At 37.6% G+C, this 15688-nt stretch overlaps 1 protein-coding gene across 7 annotated transcripts in view; it reads right to left on the bottom strand.

Annotated features, from left to right (window-relative positions):
* The window catches only part of sorbs2a (sorbin and SH3 domain containing 2a), a 72622-nt gene that overhangs the window by 46173 nt on the left and 10761 nt on the right, over positions 1-15688 (bottom strand). For 5 of the 7 annotated variants that reach the window (XM_084104483.1, XM_084104484.1, XM_084104486.1 and 2 more), the window contains exon 1: positions 6754-6870. The exons of the other annotated variants lie outside the window; for them this stretch is intronic. The gene's annotated coding sequence lies outside the window, so the exon portion shown is untranslated. Of the gene's footprint in view, positions 1-6753; positions 6871-15688 lie in introns of those variants that run through there. 7 annotated transcript variants of the gene reach the window in all.

The raw sequence follows: 15688 nt of genomic DNA, 5'->3' as shown, positions 1-15688 counted from the left end.
ATTCTGACATAATATTAACCAGATCTATTCTCAGCACCACCATATACTAGCCGCTCTACATGGCGCAAAACTTTACTGTGATCTGTCCGTTTTTTTGTCATAATAGACATGAAGTCAGGTACATGAAGAGACAATGCCATTTCACTAAGATGCGTGATCATCACAACAATAAGAGAAAGCAAGAGATGTGGGGAAAGAAAGAGACAGAGACACAGAACAAGCATAATCCTACCTTCATATAAATTCCACTCTCGCTCTCATTCAAAAGTCAGGGAAATGTCAGCATGGCACTTTTCTTCTTGTCTTGAACCGCTTTGATTCTTTATTTTAATTAGTTTTTTGTTCTTCTGTATTCAGGCTATCATTATCAAGCCTTACCATCCAGAGCAGAGCACCACTCCGGGGAGACAGGAGAGTTAGACAGTGAAAGATAGGTGGGGTTAGCGAGAAAAAGGGAGAGATCAGATAGGTCTATTTTGGTAGATGGACATGCTTCTGTAGTGGCTAGAAAGTTCCCCTCTGAGGTCTGCATGGCTCCACCTGTCATGTCTGAATCAGTGACCCAACATCTTCACATCCACTGTAAGCGGCTCAATAACCTCAGGGAAATTTAACAAGCCATAAAGCACCTTAAAGTGTCAAACGATTTTGCTTCACATCTAAATTATGGTCCCAAAGAGAGATTCTAACGTACAACAGGGCAGTTTGAGAAATATGCATGCCTAATCTCCTGACCTAGCATTTAAGAGACACATACATCACCACATCAAAATGCTGATTAATGTGTGAATTTGTGTGCATAGCTGTTTTTACTGTGACTGTAAGCAGCTGTACAACGAAGTTAAAGCAACTGACAAATATATCTGTGTACAATGTAAAAAAAAAAAAAAAAACACTTTTAATAAAAACTGACAGCTGTTACCAAATTTTCAATGTAAAAAATATGGTTTTGTCATTACAGATATTTTGATATCACGTTTTGCCTGTTTAAGTCGACTTTGAGTTGAATTTGCACTGTTTTATTCAGTTTTATGTCTTTGATCATCTGTCGCCATGTTCAATTAGCCCTTATGTGTTACACCTGTGTCTTGTTAATTACCTTGTTCAGTCCCTAGTGTTTCCTGTGTACATAGCCCTGTGTTTAGTTCAGTCTTTGTCAGGTCTAGTCTCATAAGTCATTTATCTGTTTCCTGTGTTTCTTTTCATGTAATCTTACAATTTTTATTTTTTACATTACATTACCTTTTTATTAAAACCCTTTGCTGACAGGTGACTGTATTTTATATCATTCTCAGTCAAGACTCGAAATTCTTTCTATGTCATCTTTCCATTAACTGTGGTCAATACTATAGATGGCACATAGTGTCATATACACACAACAGTGGCAGCTGATGGTCTTTCTAAGAGGGGAAGCTCATTTTCGGCCTACATCATAATTGTCCATTTATTTATACGTAAATTCTACGTTCCTTTTCAAGAAAATGCTCTGTGACCCTGTCGTACCATCTAGGCGTCTTTTCCAGTGACTTGACCAGTGTCCTCTCAATGGCCAGCAGAGTTAGGTATAATTGTATAAATGTAATAATATAATAAAGGTATAAATAATAATATAATAAAGTATAATAATAATAATTGAATTATTACTAATAATAATATAAAAAATATAATAAGTAATAATATAATAAAAGTATAATTGTGTGAAATGTATTATGAAAATTGGCTTGCAATTTCGACAAGCAAATACCAAGAAATAGGTTGCAGCAGTTTGTTTTTCGACTACACTTGCAAAATCCGCGATGGGACTGAGCTCGAATAGCTTCAGCATCAGCGACTTTTTATTGTATGAAATCGCTGTCAATCAAAAGGAGATGCAGCCTTTCGACAGACCCTCCAATCATCACGCAGAAGCCCGGAGTCCAGGCCAGCCCACTCCTCATTCACCCCCAGAGACGCTGAGCGTCCGTGGGTGGGACATAATCACAGCATTTATCCAATGACCGTCTGGTTTCATAGCACTGAAAAAAAAAAAACGTTCAAAGAAGCCCCATTGAAGTCAATGGACGCTGGGCTTCAACTGGGAAATGCACTGTGACGCTACGGGAATGTATGAGAAGGAAATCGAGTCAGCCGACCTGCTATAGGCTATGTAACTGATTCTGAACGAACTCGTCTTTGAGATGAACGTTTTGTAACGCATTTTTAGTCAATAAAATTTTGACACAATAGTACATATTTGACCATTAATTTTTTGACATTATAGGGGAATCCGAGCTTCCCTTGCAGTCTTAAAGAAATCGCCACTGACACACACCAAAACACTAATTAATACAAGTTCAAATGCTATAAATTGAAGTGCTGTTTATGCTAAGGTCTGACGTTGTGGTACTAAACTGTCATTTAAGGTTATGTAAAATATCTCATAGGATTCAATAATTAGATGTAATAAGTATGCATGTGAAATGATCATATCACTCTAAACCTCATCTGATTAATCAGTTCAAACAATGTAGGAGAATGATTTAAGTTCTGTTGCCCTTATTTGCTGTGTTTTCCATAGTCACGGCACAACTGCTTTAATAAAACGTTTAATGAAATTCAAAAACTATTTTTTAATGTCCTTATATGATCTGTCAGTGAGGTGTAGAGAATTAGACATCTGTAAGTGGGTTGGTGTGAATCTAGTCTGAAGTGATGCATGACACGGCCTCTGATACAACGGCCTGCTGGCCGGTCAGTGCTGGATGAAAAAGGACGCGATCACAGGTCCTGTACGTGCCAGGCATGACTGTGCTATCACAACAAGCTGCAAACTGATACTATGCACAACAATGATGTAATGGTAAGTAAATGTTCCAGTAGCCTGATAAAACTACATTTAGGAACAATACAAATGAGAACTGTTCTAGGAGAGATTACGCAGATAAAAGACAACAACGTATGGCTAAGAGGAAAGCTGAGGAAAGTCACTTATTTATGTTATATTAATTTACTTCATCAGTTCACCAAAGAACATTATACTATGACACAGCATAAACTTAGAAAACTAAGCTAATCAATTTACCAAAGTAAAGGAAACTTAAACTTAAATTGATTCCAATTATATCAAAAAAAGAATGTTAAAGCTTGATGCCATCATTTTTATTTATTAAACTAGATTTTAATCATCTAGTCCTTAAAAAACATTTAAGTCCTGATGGTTTAAAGAACACAGGAATCAACTGGAATTTTTCTTTAATCTCCAAAGAAAAATATTGCCAACTCATAAGCAATACGCAGCAAAATACTGAATAAAAGGTGGTGCAAAGGACCAATGCAAAACCATTACTGAACTTGTGTTTTATGGCCAGCAAAAAGTTCTTAAAATGCAAATATCAGGCTAAATGTGTATAGTGTACAGTATGTGTCAAATAAAAATTATACAATTAATTTAACTGAATCCCTGTTTTCACAAGGAATCACACTTAACCATGTAATTGCTTCCACTATTACAAATGCTAATATACAAACACATCCACTGTTAAATGTCTAAAATTAAACAAATGTGTATTGAAACAGTGGAGGGAATGGATAGATTAGACATTACCTCTGTTGACCCGTGTCAACACTTAATCCATTATCACAAATCACCATCTACAAGTACTCTTTCAGTTGCTAAGTGCATCACCTGCATGGGACAGCAAAATTACACCTAAAATTAACGTATTGTATAGTTTATGCAGCAATGCCAGGATATGTTCATTTATATTTAGTTTAAATCTGAACACGTGTATTTTAGTTTAAATTAAAATAATACAATTTAAAATAAAACATACAATGCATTAAATATATTAAATGAAACTTAAACTATCTTAAATAGAAGTTATCTGGCAGATAAATAAATATGGCTCATGTAAAATGCATTCAAAAACCTTGCATGAGAAAGCTCTTAAGAGTCAATATCCATCATTATCGGGACGCAGGGCCAAGGTTTCTCTGAAAGTAGTGATCAGAGCATTTCCCTTGCCTCCACTCAATATGCTTCTCAGTCCTACAGATACAGTGGGCCTAGAAAGTAATCTGCACTTTATCCGGCACTATTCTAGGGATCTCTACCCAGTAACATTAGACAAATGTACACAGGCACCTTGGCTTCAGGCATGCAGATCTCATCACACAAACACTCAGCGTTGGGTTCACAGAGATGCTTTCTTTAGCACTTCACACCTTTTTGACACTGACACTAGGTGCATGTGTCAGTCTGTCTGTGTGTGTCACAGAAGTTCTGGTCTACACATTCCTGCAGATTATATTCTCGTTGAAAATGCCGATTTAAGGCAGTTTTATATATGGCACACACTGAGGTCATAAACTTTGAGAATGAGCCATAAATCCTGCATTAAATATGAATGATGAGGAATTTAAGTAACTTCAGAGAGAGGTTTATTTGCTTCAGGGGTTTCCCTCCAGAGCTGCTTTTGCCTTAATTCTGGTAACGCAGTGATTGAAAGCTTTCAGTTTCATGTGTGCTACATATTTCAGAAAGGTAACAACTAGATTAGAGCTGCCATTAAGCATCTTTATATATAAGTTAATCAAGTTAATGTATTGAAAACCTTTACATTTGATTGATTGCGTAACTCGGGAACTATTCCATTGCTGAACACACACATCTCTCAGTGTGAGGTCAATGGCGTGATCTGGTGTGACTTTTCCCCGCTAGTTAATCTCCCACAAGAACAGTATTTAAATGAATGTGTAATACAGATTTCGAGAGATAAAGAGAAAGGAAAAGAAATCCTCTCACTTTACTGTCATTATATCATCATATACACACAATATCACACAGATCTGGTTCACAAGAGATTAAAGCACCTCTATTCTCTCTGTTTGACACATTAACATCATATCCCTGGGCTATAGTCAGCTCATCAGATTTGACTATAGAAATATCACCATTTAAACAAGAAATTTAATCTAACTTCAGTGAGTTCATCAGTACATACACCATTTGTAGATAATACTATAAAAGGAAATATGATTCTAGAAATATAATACAACATATTTTAAAAGTAAATTTTTGCATTTAAATATAAGTAAAAGTAAAACATAAATAAAATAAAACATACTGAATTATTATTATATAAAATTATATTATTACTATATATATATATATATATATATATATATATATATATATATATATATATATATATATATATATAAATGGTGATGTTTCTATAGTTAAATCTGATGAGCTGACTATAGCCCAGGGATATGATGTTAATGTGTCAAACAGAGAGAATAGAGGTGCTTTAATCTCTTGTGAACTAGATCTCTGTGATATTGTGTGTATATGATGATATAATGACAGTAAAGTGAGAGGATTTCTTTTCCTTTCTCTTTATCTCTCGGTATCTGTATTACACATTCATTTACTGTGGTCAAGTGTGGTCAAGTGTGTGGATTTGCATTTTATTATCCGGTGATGGGATTATTTCATTTCACAAGAATTTCAGCACTGTGTCCACGATCATCTGATTCAATAATTTTGTGCAATGCAAAGTCTGTACACAGCTTGTGTTTGAAAAGAGATTTATTTATATTTTAATATACAATTATATACTTTATATACACAGTATATATACAGACTTTGCATTGCACAAAATTCTGATTGAATCAGATGATCGTGGACACAGTGCTGACATTCTTATGAAATAAAATAATCCCATCACCGGATAATAAAATGCAAATCCACACACTTGACCATCATCTGTACACAGATCGGTCATTACCTCCACTGCTTACTGGACCTCACTAATGAGCTGGTAATGACAAGCCTCTTAATTGTTATGTTAATCAATTAAGCCAAAGGATCTTGGCGTAGGATTTTGGGACACAAGCGCTCTTTGTTGTTGTGGAAGGTCATGCTAGATTGAGTTACGGGTAATCAGTTTCACTTTTTGCACAAACTCAATTCACATGCCAGAGCATTGGAATTAGGACAAAACTGACACAATTCTATTACTTCTGACACTTGTTGGGTCAACTATTACAACACATCAGAATCGCAGAGCGAAACATCTAAAAGGAGGTGAATACAGCACCATCCAAATGTGCAGATGTGCTACTGTAACCAACGCCATGTAGGCTACTGCAAACTGAGAAGCAGCAGAGAATAAAAAAATGGTGATGAGAAAGTGTTACAACATCTGATAGCTGTACATTATGTTTCGAGGTCATCAGAAACAGTTCAGCTAAGCAAATATAGTTTTTCCATTAAAGGGTCCATGCTGTGCCTCATAGGCTACCGGTCTCAATTTAATATTCTATAATGGTCTGAAATCTCCAGGTAGAATGATGTGCTGCTGGAATGTGCAGCTGAATTATGTATCTGAAATGCTCTGCCTCTGATAACTGACTCTCATGCCTCTGGAATGCCATGCCTCAAAAATCTGTATCTGTTTAACCTACTGTTTGTAATTAGTCTCTAAAATGTTGTTTCTGTAGCCTATACTTTGTCTTTTAATTCTGCGTCTAAAATGTTGTTTCTTAAATCTACCTCTAAATCTGCCTCTGTGATTTCAAACTCTGCTTCTATGCGCTACTGTGATTCTGTCAGTGTGTGTCCGTGAAACAAGCGTTTCTTACCCTGAGTAATAAACACGCATATGGAGTCATCCACCGCAGTTACACACTAACGTGCCGCATGTAAGTCCATCAAAGTCAGAGACGAGAGAGAGAGAGAGAGAGAGAACCCAGACTGAAAGCACACACCTGCTCTCCGCTCGGTTCTTCTCCGCTGTGCCGTGCCGACTCCAGATAAACGCGTGAACGCGCATGGACTATGCCACTGCGCGGCACCACCCTTTCCTCTTGGGTCAGTGGCTCTCGTGCGGAGCTGGAGAGCTATTGGAATAGCATTGCGGTAAAACTGTCTCTTTACACATGACGAAACACTTCTCACACGTAGGCGGAGGAGGAGATAGAAACGCAATATCACATTCGTTTTGCTTACTCTAAAGGACGCGACGCTTTAGCGCGAGACCGCGTATGAGCACGTCACGAACGCAAGGGGCTAGTCCTTAATAGAGACTTTATCCAGACATCATCCAATCGTCGCTTGTTTCTCAGGGAAGAGGAGTATTTTATAGCACAGTCCGCGCGTTCATGTGTGAGATGGAGAGCAGCGCCGCGCATTGGTCCCTCACAGGTTCTCAGTAGTCATGGCAACCAGAACACTTCAATCAGCGCGCGGGCTCAGGGGAGCACAAACTGTGATGTGAGATGCTGAGGTCACCTCAAGGGCAAAAGCACCGCAGTGAACTGTTAGTATCAGTCTCTAAAGTTTGATGAAAAGTTTGTACAGAGTAGAACTGAAAGGCATCTCCGACTATTAATGCTGCCATATTTGACCTGCCACCAATATAGTCCTCAGGAATGTGGAGTTGTAATTAACAAAGAATTCCAATGAACCAGATTCCACTGGGTGAATACAGGTTCTGACATAATTTCTATGGAATTCCAAAGCTGCCAATATTAAAAATAAATAAATACATAAATAAATATACAAATAAATGTAAAAAAGAATAAATAAATAAATAAATATACATAGAAAAGCAAAAAAAAAAAAAACGAAAATAAATAATTATTTATACATTTATTTCCTTATTTATGTATATATATTTTTTTTTCCATATTTATGACGATCTTCAACTTTGATCTTAAAAATCAGGCCAGGTAAAAAAAATCATCTTTTACCACATAAGGTAAAAGACAGATTTTAATCAGTTAAAATCAGTCAAAATCACTCTACCAAGGCTCTCTCTCTCTCTCTCTCTCTCTCTCTCTCTCTCTCTCTCTCTCTCTCTCTCTCTCTCTCTCTCTCTCTCTCTCTCTCTCTCTCTCTCTCTCTCTCTCTCTCTCTCTCTCTCTCTCTCACACACACACACACACACACACACACACACACACACACAGTAATATATTATTCAGTGGCAGCATGGTGGGTTCCCCTACAGTTTGACCCACATATTAAAACACCAAGTCAAATACAAACCTACCAACCCAAACAAACCTCTCAAATGCATAACCAGACAAATAACCTTCACAAAGCATTTACTTAATTAGCCAAAGACTCTACATATTTGCCCTCAGAACACCTATGCGTTACAAGGACTGAAAGTAATGGGGAGACAGCGTTCAGAGCAGCTGTTAAGTGGAATTTTGATAGTTTATCTTACAGAATTTAGAACGGTATGGTTTAATCTTTTGCAGTATATAATTATAATGTCACAGCCACAAGGTAATATTACACAATGCATCACATTGTCTTTTTTCTCATTATGGTCAGATTTGCTCATTACCTATTTGCCATGCAAAATAGTGCATTTAACTTCTTCTTACATGTGATAAAGCATAAGAAATAACATGTTTATCGTTTTGGATTTTATTAAAATGTTATCTTATTGGAAAGTTTATTTGCATAAATAATACTAAACAAATATCCAAACTATTGTAATAGTACTGTTTTCTCTGGTTGATATACAGTGGCTCTGATCCTCACACTAATGTACAAGTTGCTGTCAATCTCCCTCTTAGACAGATGTTACAATGTTGGAAATATAAATATCATATTTTATACACATTTTAAATATAATATAATATAATATAATATAATATAATATAATATAATAGCCTAATATAATAAATTGCACCTGCGCTGTTTTGGCAGTCATTGGAACTTGGCAAATCTTGGGGCTTTATGGCAGAATGCCATGCTGTCATGAATTTTTTTAATGTTTTTTTTTCACAGAATAGATTTAACCATGGTCTGGTGAGATTCTGATGGAGGACAGCTTTTTTCATGTTATCGTAATATCTTAACTACCTTAACATGCATTTTATGGCAAATAGCATGGGACTTGTCTTTTTTTAGAATTTAATTCTAACCTTATAGAATATTTTAAATATGAAAACATTGAATCCTTATAATAATAATTTCATAAGGAGCAAAAACAACAGAGTGCATTTACGGTGAGATTTCAGCTCTGTCACAAATGCCCCACTGTACTGTTATGCTGCTTTGGAGACTGAGTCTCAAATACCCCACATCAGTAACACCTCTGACTACTGCAGATCAAAGACGTCCAAATATAATCTCTTCACTCACAGCTGACCTTTGCGATAGAATATGACTGTACATGTGTGTACGAGTATGTAACCATGAGTATGTGTTTAGTCATAGCAGATAACCAGGACTTGGTTAACTGAAATGAGAAAAAAATTAATAAATATATAATTATATATTTATATTATATGATATAAACACACACACACATTTTAGAGCCCAAGTGACAAGCTGTTATACCCCTAAAGATATCTGAGAGTGTATATTCTTATTCTTATTCTTATTCTTATATAAGGGGATGTCTAATGCTATTTCATGCATTCTGACTTATTTACACTGAGAGTTGGATTCTCATGGCCAAAGTTTAAAAAAATGAGTTGGACGTATGACATATCATTTCTCTGCCTTAATACACTCCTTCAGGATTCATATAAGTTTCGGAAAGTTTTTTTCGAGGATGGCCCTGTATGACGTCATAAAGGGCGGAATTCCTTGTATGGGCACTTCTCCTGGAAGAGTGCATGCACACATCAACCAGAGAGAGAGCAAGAGCAATGCGAGCAAAGGGAGGGAGGGATGGAGGGCCAGACCCTTGAAGTGGAAGACTGACTGGAGACATGGAGCCAGTATGGAGCAGAAGGATCAGGCAGCCAGGGTGGAGCAAAAGATCACCACGGCAGAGCTGACAGAGCAGAAGGCTACCAAGGTAGAGCAGGTGAAGTTGGAGACCACCATGGCTGAACAGGCAGACCTGTAGGCCACCAAGGTGCAACTGAAACAGAGAGCACAGAGTTTATTGACTGCCTCACTGGTCGTAATTGGGAGCTCAGGTAGTTCAAAGACAGCCTCCTTGGCCATGACAGGGCAGGCAGAGTTCTCCGCGTCATGAGGAGCTGTTGTGTTGCCGCCGCCTTGGGAAGAGCAGAGGAAGTGTGTGTTGGCCAAACACACAAGATGGTGGTTGCAAGCACAGGAGGTGCAGCTGATGGTGTAAGGACCTCTAAGACCACCAGACTCAGGACCACCGGACTTAGAAGAACTGGGACAACTGGACTTAGAAGCGCTGAGACCACCGGACTTGGAACCACCGGCAACATTTTCACAGCTGCACGGGCTGACATCATTGGAGGGTCCGCCACCTTGGGTGCCGGTACTCAACACCAAGAGACAGCCTTGGTTTATTCTGCCTTCATTGAGCTGAGGACTCTATCACAGGGGCCAAGATGGCTGAGGGCTTTGGCGTAGTGGCCATGACATGAGGAGACTCTGGGTTGGTAGTGGTAGTGGGTTTGTGCTCTAGGTCCATGGCGTGTCAGCTACAGAGCCAGATCCATGTACTGCGCAAGGCTCCAGCTGGAATATCCCTCTGGCATCAGTTGGCTGATGCCACAGTCTAACCCACTCCAAAAACAGTCCATTATTGTCACCTCATACCAAGAAACAAATATCCCTGGCAAACTCCTCAACAAAGGCAAACATTTTGATAGATGGCGCAAAATTGCTCCTCCAAGTGGCTTCTTACTGCTGCTATATACATTACAGGGGTCTGCTGTTCTGTTACACAGTGACAGGGAAGAGGAGAGTCGATGATCTGAATGCAGCAGTTTACTTTAGAAAGCACATAAATAGATCCAAGCAGGAGTAATACAAAGTAATGGATAATACCAAAATCTTAACAAGAAACATACATCAAAACAAGGCAGATGTAAATCCAAACAAAAACACTAATCTGAACCATGCAGAAGACAAACGCAACAGTTTTACTAGAGGGATGTGAAAACAATGACCGATAAACAAAGACTGAAACACAGGGTTATATACAGTATACACAACATAACAAGGGGCTAACAAGGGACAGGTAATCACTATGGGAACAAACAAGGGTAACTATGGAAACAAACAAGGGGGCTAGGGAAACAAGGCAAATAAAGGAACCCATGCTGCATTCACGCCATGTCGTAATTACCATAGCCTCGAGATGACAACATGTGACGTTCTATTCGGACCGGTTTACGTCCTCAGACTGGGAATTATGCATTTCTATGGCAACACTATCAATGCCTAAATTAATCGCAATGGTCAGGTGGTACAATTCCCATCTTACAATCTGTAATTACGAGCTCTAAGAGGACATGATCTCTTTTTACAAGTTGAAATTTCACAATTAAAGTAATTACAACATGGTGTGAACACAACATAAACACAAGAAGTGAAACACTGAAACAATGGGGACAGAAAATACATATAAAATAATAATAATAATAAATAATAATCAAATAAAATAATAATACAAGGCCTTAAACACAAAACAGGGGAAACACAACAGGAATTGTAAGAACGTTAGTTAATTAATTTCATTAAATAACATGAACTAACAATAAGTAATACATTTGGCACTGTATGTATTAATCTTTGTTAATTAATAATGTCATGTTTTAAGTTTGTTATTGTCATGTTTATTGTTTATATTTCTGTTTGATTCAGTCTCCTTAATGTTCTACAGTAGTTTGCCATTCCTTCTACTTTGTTAATTAGTTTAGTTTCGTTCCCTGCCTGTTTGTTTCTATAGTTTCTGATTGATTTGAGTATTCTCTTAAGGTGTCTCATTAATGTACTCATCAGCTCCTTTGTTTGTGCTCATGTATTTAAGCCCTCTGTTTGAGTCTGTTTCTTGTCTTGTGTTGTTGTTTTAAGTCAGTGTGTTCATGGCTGTGTTTCTTCAGAGTTATTCTCCTGTTTTTTGTTTTGATTCTTGGACAAAAGTTTTATTTTGAATATCTCATTCGCCGTGCGCTTCATTGCAGCCACCGACCGTGACAAAAGGCAAGTTTCTTCAGGTCCAAGGATTATAGCATTGTTAAGAAAAATGGTCACAATGCTTCCAGTGAGTCATCTTCCTCAGTCTGTTCCAGTGAGAAAAAATCCTGAATCAATTCCAGTGAGAAAATTTCCAGAGTCTGTTCAAGTTAGTAAAGTTCCTGAGTCCTTTCCAGTGAGAAAAATTCCTGCTCCAAGGATTACAGCATTGCCAGTGCAACAGGTCACAATGCTTCCGATGAGAGAAATTCCCAAGCCTGTTCCAGTGTGTGAGATTCCTGAGTCCGTTCCAGTGAGAGATGTTCCCGAGTCTGTTCCAGTGAGAGAAATTCCCAAGTCCATTCCAGTGAGGGAAATCCCAGAGCTCAAACAAAATAGCACTGCACTGTTCATAATGGCTCTACCATTTATGTGTGTCTGGGCCACACAGAGATCTACACCAGCCCCTGAGCACAGTTCAGAGTCTGCTTCAGTCCCTGACTCCAGTCCAGAGTCTGTCCATGACATGAGGAGACTCTGGGTTGGTAGTGGTAGTGGGTTTGTGCAGGCAGGCAGGGCAGGCACAAACACCTGTTACTTACCACAGGTAGTAACCTTGTTTAAGAGTCTAGGTTGGTAAAGCAAATGTTTTAATTTTAAATTCCAGGTAAGTTGCTTGTCTTTGCTCCTGTTTTTCATTGTTTGAAATTTGCTTTGGATAAAAGCATCTGCTATATGAATAGTCAATGTAAATATATTTAAAGAACCTCATAATCCTTAGGCCTCAAACAATGCACTTTACCATACTGAAAAAAACAGCTTATATCTGCATACATTTCTAAATACCTAATCACAGATGGTTAATGTTAGTCTACAGTAGCTCTCTGACTGACATAGACATGCTGTTCACCAGTAAAATTTTAAACAGCCTGGTCTAAATATTTTGCTGGTTAAAGCTGCAGTCCGTAGCTTTTTTGGGTTAAAAATTATACAAAATAATTTTTTGAGCAAGTACATAACCAGCCAGTGTTCAAAACTATCTGCTTGCCGTAACTCGATTCAAAATGGTAAGCTTGTAATAATGTTTTTAATTCCAGTGGTACTGGTGGATTTCCGCGGGAAATTCGAGCATGTCTTTGCGTCATTACGTCACATCTACACATAAAGAAGGTGTCTCGGCTAGTAGGCTATATTGCGTGTGAGGATGTTGGTGGTGGAGATTTATAGCCTTTTCTCACAGCACTTGATATAATTAAACTTATCAATTTGATGGCGGATCCAGAAAGGTTAAAACGACAATCACCAGTGACAACTGGAGATTCACCCGTTGTAAAACACAAAAGACTTCGGTCTTCGGAGAAAAAAAGAGACTGCAACCGGCCCATGCGAAAACAAGGACAAATATCAGAAGGGCATTAAATGTAGTCACGCAATGCTGATGTTGTTAACATTAACAATTTGAGAACAAAGTATAATTTGCACGGTTTGACGTGATATAAGCGATCGTTAGATTTAATTAGCCAGATTTACTGCAATGCTTTTTCCCCTTAGTTGGTCAGAACAAAAGTGTATGTTACTTTCTTGATCAGACAACATTTTCCGGTGAAAATTCTTATGTTGGTCATACTTCCAAAAAGTAGAATCTGTGATTGCGAATGACAGTATCCACACCAGCGCGGTGATTGACAGCTGCACATTCTCCTCAAAACATTGGATTCATCCGCGCTGTGCCATGCCGAGGCACGATGCACGTAAAGTTGATAATTCCGCGAATAACTGCAATTGCAGATTTCGAACAGAGATGGCGATAAAGAGGAAAAACTGCGGACTGCAGCTTTACAGTTTTTTACGATTGTTTACACACTAAAATAAAAATTTCCACACAATTTGCAAAATTCTACTCCAATAAGCAAAACACCTCCACAGATTTGCACAACATTACACACAATGTCTGCTTCACCCTTTTTGCAAAACATTCGTAAAACTCTACACACATTTTCACACCTTAGACACAGATAAGGATTGTGAGGTTACTTCCTTGTCATTACAAAGCCCCGGATTGCCAATGACCACACCAATGAACGAATTGGATAATCACATCCACCAGGTGTGGAAGCACATATGTGCTAATTTGAAAACGCAGCACTCAGGTGTGCTATAAAAGGCAGCAGGTGAGTTCACCTGTCTTCAACAAAAATGGAAGGAGCTAGAAGAAGAAGAAGAGTGAGAATGAGAGGGGGAGCTCAAAGAGGAGATGAAGGAGGTAGAGGAAGAGGAGAAGGAGGTAGAGGAGGAGGCCCAGGTAGAGGAAGAGGAGGAGAAGGAGATAGAGGAAGAGGCCTAGGTAGAGGAAGAGGTAGAGAAGGACTTGAAGAGTTGACAGAACCTGAACAAAGAAGACGAGGACCAAATTTGACTCAGAAATCCGAAACACTTATTGACCATGTTATCAACCATGGACTGACACTGATGGGAGCTGGACAAAGAGTTTTCTCAAAAAAAAGTGTTTGCTGCCAAAAAGTTCCAGTAGTGTCAGTTACTTTTCAAATGTTCTATGGTCAGATGAAACAAAAACATTAGCTTTTTTGGCAGCAAACACTTAAGATGAGTTTGGTGCACACAGGGATAAAAAAGTACCCCATGTGTAAAATGAAATACTCTACTGTATCTTTAATGCTGTGGGCCTAATTTTCTGCCAGAGGTCCTGGACATCTTGTTCAGATACATGGCATCACGGATTCGATCAAATACCAACAGATAAAAAATCTAAACCTGACAGCCTGTGCTAGAAATCTTATAACGGAGAACAGGATGGAGAGATTCTGTATGGAGGAATGGTCTCTGATCTCTTGTCAGGTGTTCTCCAAACTCATCAGGCATTATAGGAGAAAACTCAGAGCTGTTATCTTGGAAAAAAGAGGTTGCAAAAAGTATTTAATAAAAGGGGGCAAACAATTGTTCCCAACGTGTTTTGGAGAAAAACATTTAATTCATAATGTGATTTTTCCCCCACTTTCAATTATTTTACTTCAATGAAAGGTTAGATTTTTGCACATTTTTAAAATAAAATATCAAAAGGATTAAAAATGCAGATTTATTTTTTACAGCCATATTTGATCATATTTACCAAGGGGGCAAACACTTTTTCACACCACTGTATTTCATGCAGTAATTTTTATTTGTCTACAAATTTTATTTGTTTCACTGTTGGTTGATTACTGTAACTGATTATGGTAAGAAATACTGTAAGTATTGAAATAAATACTTGAAATATTCAGTCTGCAGCATCAGTGTTGTGCAGTGCTTGGTAAGTTTATAGTAGGCCTATTTGTGTACATTCTCCCTATATCTCAAACTAATCATGAAGAATGTTGTGGGTTTGTCACTATTTTTTTCCATCTAAATCTATCTATCTATCTATCTATCTATCTATCTATCTATCTATCTATCTATCTATCTATCTATCTATCTATCTATCTATCTATCTATCTATCTATCTATCTATTTCAAACTTTATCTATCTATATATCTATCCTTAATAACTATTCCATCTTTCTTTCTTTCTAACTAATCCATCTTTCTTTCTTTCTTTCTTTCTTTCTTTCTTTCTTTCTTTCTTTCTTTCTTTCTTTCTTTCTAACTAATCTATCTTTCTTTCTAACTAATCCATCTTTCTTTCTTTTCTTTCTTTCTAACTAATCCATCTTTCTTTCTAACTAATCTATCTTTCTTTCTTTCTTTCTCTTTCTCTTTCTCTTTCTCTTTCTCTTTCTCTTTCTCTTTCTT

This window comes from Abramis brama, assembly GCF_963993115.1.
Source record: "Abramis brama genome assembly, chromosome: 2".
NCBI classification, from domain to species: Eukaryota; Metazoa; Chordata; class Actinopteri; order Cypriniformes; family Leuciscidae; genus Abramis; species Abramis brama.
Note: the sequence above shows the minus strand (reverse complement) of the source record. Positions and strands in the feature narration are given on the sequence as shown.